Here is a 6,157-nt window from a genome sequence, read left to right as displayed (position 1 = left end):
CCCTTCCGGACTTCGTTCCACGTCCCTCTTCATCTGGATGTTCCTTTGTAGCCTTTATAATATCCTTCATAATAAACCTGCAGTGGTAAGTGAAATGTTTCCCTGAGTTCTGAGGCCTTTCCAGCAAATCATTGAACAGAGGGGAGGGTTTATAGCCAGTGGGTCAAAAAGTATGGATGGCCCCAGGCTTGTAGCCTGAGCCCTTAACCTGGGGGGTCTGCACCACTAAATACGCCCACCAGGGCAGATTTCAATTACCAGTGTGACTTCAACGGCCTAATAAACTTTCTGGAAATTTAACAATCGGCTCTCGTGAGCCAGTATGAATGGCTTCCTTGGGCCGTTGGGTACCTAGTTTTTTAAAAATAAAAACATTAAAGGGGTGCCTGGGTGGCTCAGTTGGTTGAGCCTCTGACTCTTGATTTCGCCTCAGGTCATGATCCCAGAGTCATGGGATCGAACCCCACATCGGGCTCTGCACTGGGCATGTGGCCTGCTTAAGATTCTCTCTCTCTCTCTCTCTCTCTCTCTCTCTCTCTCTCTCTCTCTCTCCCTTTCTCTCCCTCTCTCTCCCTCTCTCTCCCCTTCCCTCCCCCTGCTCAAATGCACACACAAATGCACACGCTCTCCTTCCCTCTCTCAAATAAAAAAAATAAAATAAAAACATTAAAAAATAAAGCATAAATTTCTAAGGATTTGAATAGAGAACTTTAACAGATTTTTAGTTAGAAAAAAGGAGAAAATGATATGTAAAAGGGCAGGAAAAGGGTAGAAATAGCTACCTAATTGCCCCAAAGAAGGACTTAGTGGCTGCTGCTTTCCTAAAACATCAGCCCAGACTAATTTCTTTGCAGAGTCATTTTAGCATGATGGACAGAGGTTGGTAGAAAGAATGGGCCTGGGTTCTGAAATGTGGCAGCACACAAGGGAATTTCTGACTTATATCGGCTACTTTCCTGCCTTCTGTTTACATGTAGAGGCATGGCGTTATCCACTAGAGATCAGCAAATAATCTGGCAATTATTTCCTTGTGAGGTGACTTCCCATTTTCTTCTCTTCTCATTTAGCGATAGCTTCATACCAGCTCCTAACAGCGGGTCATGCCCACGTCTGCTTTCTGCCTACGGGGCCCAGATTCCTGGAGCCCAAGCACCACCTCTGTGTTCTGTTAGTTCTCTCTGATTTGCTATGGCAACGATACACAAAGCTGGCTCGGTCAGTAGAGCATGAAACTCTTGATCTCTGGGTCTTGAGTTCCAGCCCCATGATGGGTGTAGAGGTTATTTAAAAAAATTAAAAAAAAGAAAAAAGAAAAACAAAGAAAAAAGAAAAACAAAGCCCGACACTAGTTAAAATGGACAGATTTTAATCATTAACACCTTATCTCACTAGGGAAAGAGTCCAATGTGAACTGAACTCAAAGCGTGGATATTTTAAAGAGAAAATAAGGGAATAGGGAGGGGGTGAGCGGGGCCTCCATGGAGTCAGGGAAGTGAAAAATGACAAAAAGTGGGAAGAAGGGGTTGGTCTATGTGAAACTCATCTGGGTTTGCTAGTTAGAGCTTACTCCCCTCCTGCAGAGCTGGGAGGCAGGGTTGGTTGGAATGAACAGTAAATTCCTTGGTCAGCCTTGAGTTTTTTCAGGCAGGCACTTTAAGGGAGTCCAGTGTTATCCTAGGAGTGTGGCCTTGAGCTCTTAGAAGTTATGATGGAGTTCGTTCAAGTCTTTATAGGCCAAGACGGAGGGCCTCGTGGAGGAGAGGGCTCGCAGGAGCCTGGCCCGAGTCGGCTCAAGGAGAGAAGCTGTGTCCCCTGGCGGACGTTCACAGCTGATATTCTAGGAGTTCTCCTCTCTCTTCAGGCCCCAAGTCACAGAGGGCTGGGTCTCTGACTTCACGAAGCCGGTGGCCCGCAGCCTTGCCCGCAAGCCAACCTTGTCCTCTCTTGTAGAAACAGGGGTCTTTGCTTCTCGGTGCCGCCCTTAGAGCGGAAATGAGCCCCTGTGCTGCTCCCCGCGGAGGGCGAATCCCTGGGCGATCTTTCAGACAGAGGATTCCTTGAAGAGAGCCCGACCACCTGGGACTGCTCAGTGCAAAACCGAATTCTTCCAAGGCGCCTGTCACCAAAGACCGGTGTTGTCTGTTTTTAAATAAAGGGACTTGCCCAGATTTACTCTTTCTTGGCCCGATTTTCTTTGCTCGGATTAGCATTTGTGAGATTTATGCATATTGTTGTGTGTTAACACGGGCCAAACAATGTGCCCCGTTGCCAGCAGGACTCAGTGGAAGGACTGCAGGTGGTGAGGGTCATTCCCACAGCTTCCCCTCTGCCCCGGGCGCGAAACCAGCCTCTGCTCCTTCGTAAAAATTATGATGATAAAGGTAACACGTGCCTGTTTTAGAAGCCCAAAAGTTTTAACGCAACAGAAAGGTAAAAAATTTAAAGTACAAGTCTCTTTCTACTTACATAATTCATACAAATCCACTTCCCAGTAACAGTCACTATTATTGCTACCAAGAGCTCACATTTATTGAGCAATTACTATGTGTAACATATGTTCGGAAGGGGCGCCTGGGTGGCTCAGTTGGTGAAGCATCCAACTTCAGCTCAGGTCATGATCTCATGGTTCGTGAGTTCGAGCCCCACGTCAGGTTCTGTGCTGACACCTCGGAGCCTGCTTCGGCTTCTGTGTCTCCCTCTCTGCCCCTCCCCCATTCATGCTCTCTCTCTCTCTCTCTCTCTCTCTCTCTCTCTCTCTCGAAAAGAAATAAACATTAAAAAAGAAAACATATGTTCCCAAGCATCTTACAGCTATTGTTTTGCTGAGGTTTGTCATGTGTTCTTCCCGATGTTTTATAAAATATACACATATCCTTTGCATCTTAAATAAAGGACTTAAGCTCTCATATTGTGAGTAAACTTGTTCTTTTTACTTACAATGTATCTTGGACAATTGCCATGCCACGATACATATGCCTCCTTCATCTTAACTTGCATGGTCAATATTGAATGGATAGGATACCATACTTTATCGAACAAGTCCTCTGATGAAAGACATTTTAGTTGTTTCTAGTCTTTTATTACAAAGAATGTTTTGATGAACATTCTTGCATAAATGTTCTTGCAAACTTGTACATATCCGTAAGGTTATTTTGTTGGTGTTGATTTTTCTACTGCATTAGAATGTAAATTTTAATGTGGGCAGCGGCTTTGGTTTGTTTATTTCAGTATCCCTGGTATTTTATTCCTAGAGCCAGGCATATAGTAAGTGCTCAATAAATACTTGACCACTTACCATTGTACACCCATCAGACGGTCAAAAATGAGGAGACTGATAATACCAAGTGCTGGCAAGGATGTGAAGCAACTGAATCCTCATATCCTGCTGAGAGTGTAAATCAGTATTTTGCTTTGGAAAGCACACTGACAACATCTCATATGTGTATACTCTAGGACTAACCATTTTCCTTCCTAAGTATATATTAAGCTCTACTCTTGCACGTGTGCTCAAGGAGACCTGTACAGGAATTCTAATATAGCACTCTTTGTATTGTACAAAAGCAATGCACAAAGTTGTATAAAATAATCCAAAAGCATTGTAACATTGTATTACTCTCCCACCACACACGCATACCACCCATTATTTTTTGTTCTGAACCATTTGAAAATAAGCTGAGTACATCATGATTAAGTAAGCAAGCTGCAGGAGCACCTTGGTACCTCAGTTGGTTACGTGTCAGTCTCTTGATTTTGGCTCTCTCGGTTCGTGAGTTCGAGCCCCGCATCGGACTTGACACTGACAGTGCAGAGCCTGCTTGGGATTTCTCTCTCTCCACCTCTCTCTGCCCCTCCTGCTTTCTCTCTCTCAAAATAAATGAAACTTAAAAAAAAAAAAATGAGAAAGTTGCAGAAGGATTAGCATTTATAAAAACTCAAAATACATAAAACAATACCATAATGTTTAGAAATGCATACATATACAACAGAAATAGAAAGATACGAACTAGAATGACAAACGCCCGGTTTAAGCTAGTGGCTACATTGAGCATAGGAAAAGAAATGCGCAGGGATGGGTGCCCAAAGTTTCACTACCTGGAATTTTCTTACGTTGTGTGGTGAGTGCATATTTGTTATTGGCTTTACTTTTTTTTTTATGACTGACATATTTCATAATTTTAAAAAGCATTATTCTATTCTTATTTTAATGAGCGTTAAAACAAATCAAGACCGCACGTTAAATCTAATCAAGTGACTTCTTGGTGTTTTATTAAAATACCACTTTACTTCAAAATCTGGCCCTGGTTTCTGCACCTGGTAAATATGACACACCCGATAAACGTTTATTGGATGAACACATGAATACCCATCTCTCGATCTTTCTACATCTAAGCCCTATTAATGTGAGTCAAGGCCAAGTTCCTCTTGAAGATGCCCTCTTCAGGGTCCCTGCCATAGTGTTGGGCATCACCAATGGCTATAACCAAGGACAAGAGTCTTTTCTTATTTCTTGTGCCCCAGAGAGTTTCTTTCCTCATTTACCACACGTTCTGCAATTAAACTAGTGATCTCCCTGGGCGCCTGGGTGGCTCAGTCGGTTGGGCATCAGACTGGTGTAGGTCACAATCTCGTGGTTTGTGAGTTTGAGCCCCACATCTGGCTTTCTGCTGTCAGTTTGGAGTCTGCTTTGGATCCTCTGTCTCCCTCTCTCTGCCCCTCCTTCACTTGCTCTCTCAAAAGTAATAAACATTAAAAAAATCGTTTAAATGAAAATAACCTGTTTCTCTTCCAGTTAGGGAGGGCCTTGTCTTATTAATCACTGTGTCTAGTTGAAGGTTCACACATAGCAGGTTCACTGGAAATGCTTAAACAGCATTAAATGAAACGATATATTTCCATGTGTCCAATACAAAGGTATACAAATGGTTTTTAAGCTATGTTTTTATTTTTGAATAGTTTTAGATTCACAGAAAAGGTGAAAACATAGTACAGAGTATTCCCCTTTACCCGCTTTACCCTGGTTTTCCCCATTGTTAACGTCTTATACTACTTTGGTACATTTGTCACAACTGAGAAATATTGGTACATTGTTGGTACATTGTTATTGATGAAATGCCCCACTTTATTGGGATTTCACTAGCTTTTCTCTGATGTCCTTTTTCTGCCTCAGGGTCCCATTGAGGATACATTACATTTTGTCATATCTAGGCTCCTTTAGTCTGTGGTGTTTTCTCAGATGGTCCTTGTTTTTGATGGCCTTTGGATGCTTTTGGAGAATGTTTGTAGAATATTCATCATGCTTGGACTGAGGTTATGGGTTTGGGGGAGACAGCTCACAGAGATAAAGTATCATTCTTATCACATCATATCAAAACTCTGTGCCGTGAACATGACTTATCATTGATGATGATCATTTGGCTGAGGTAATGTTGACCAGGTTTTCCCATTGTAGAGCTATCCCCTCCCCCTCTTTCCATAGTCTATTCTTTGGAAGGGAGTGTGAAAATTAAGATTTATTTAGAATGGAGTGCGGAGGCCAGCAGGGGGAGCTCTCGCTTCCCTCCACTCTTGTCCACTGCCAAGACCCAACAGGGACAGAAGGACCTTGCAGGTGGACGCCATTCCAGGAGGAGGAAGAAAGGGTTCCTCCTCCACCCCTCCCCTCGCTGCAAAGCGCAGCCGATGACACACTGTCACAGCTCAGCCAACGGGAAGCTACTACACTCTGAGCTCCCGCCTTATTCCAATGGACTTTTTGTTTATAAAATCCTTTCCAATCTCCCCTTCTCTTCTATAAATAAGGGTTCTCCTCCTTTGTTCTGGGGACTTGCATACGGTTTTGCCATAGCTCGTTTGTCCAGTATTGCAATTCTCTGCTATCCCTGAATAAACCCATTTTTTTTTGCTGGTGAAATAGCTGGCGGGATTATTTTTAAGATTAACACAAGTCACTAGGCTCCTCTGCTGGAGGAATTATTACATAATTTGGAATTATGTACTGGGAGAGTTGTCTCTTCTCCCTCGTTTATTTATATTAAAATGTTTCTAGACATATATGAATAACACAGCTCAAGAACCTTCTTTTGCATCTTGAGGCTCTCCCTAACCTCCCAGCTCAAAGGCAGATTAGCGCCTGGAGTTATTTCCCCAGGGAGCCTCA

This window comes from Panthera leo, chromosome F3, assembly GCF_018350215.1.
Source record: "Panthera leo isolate Ple1 chromosome F3, P.leo_Ple1_pat1.1, whole genome shotgun sequence".
NCBI classification, from domain to species: Eukaryota; Metazoa; Chordata; class Mammalia; order Carnivora; family Felidae; genus Panthera; species Panthera leo.
Note: the sequence above shows the minus strand (reverse complement) of the source record.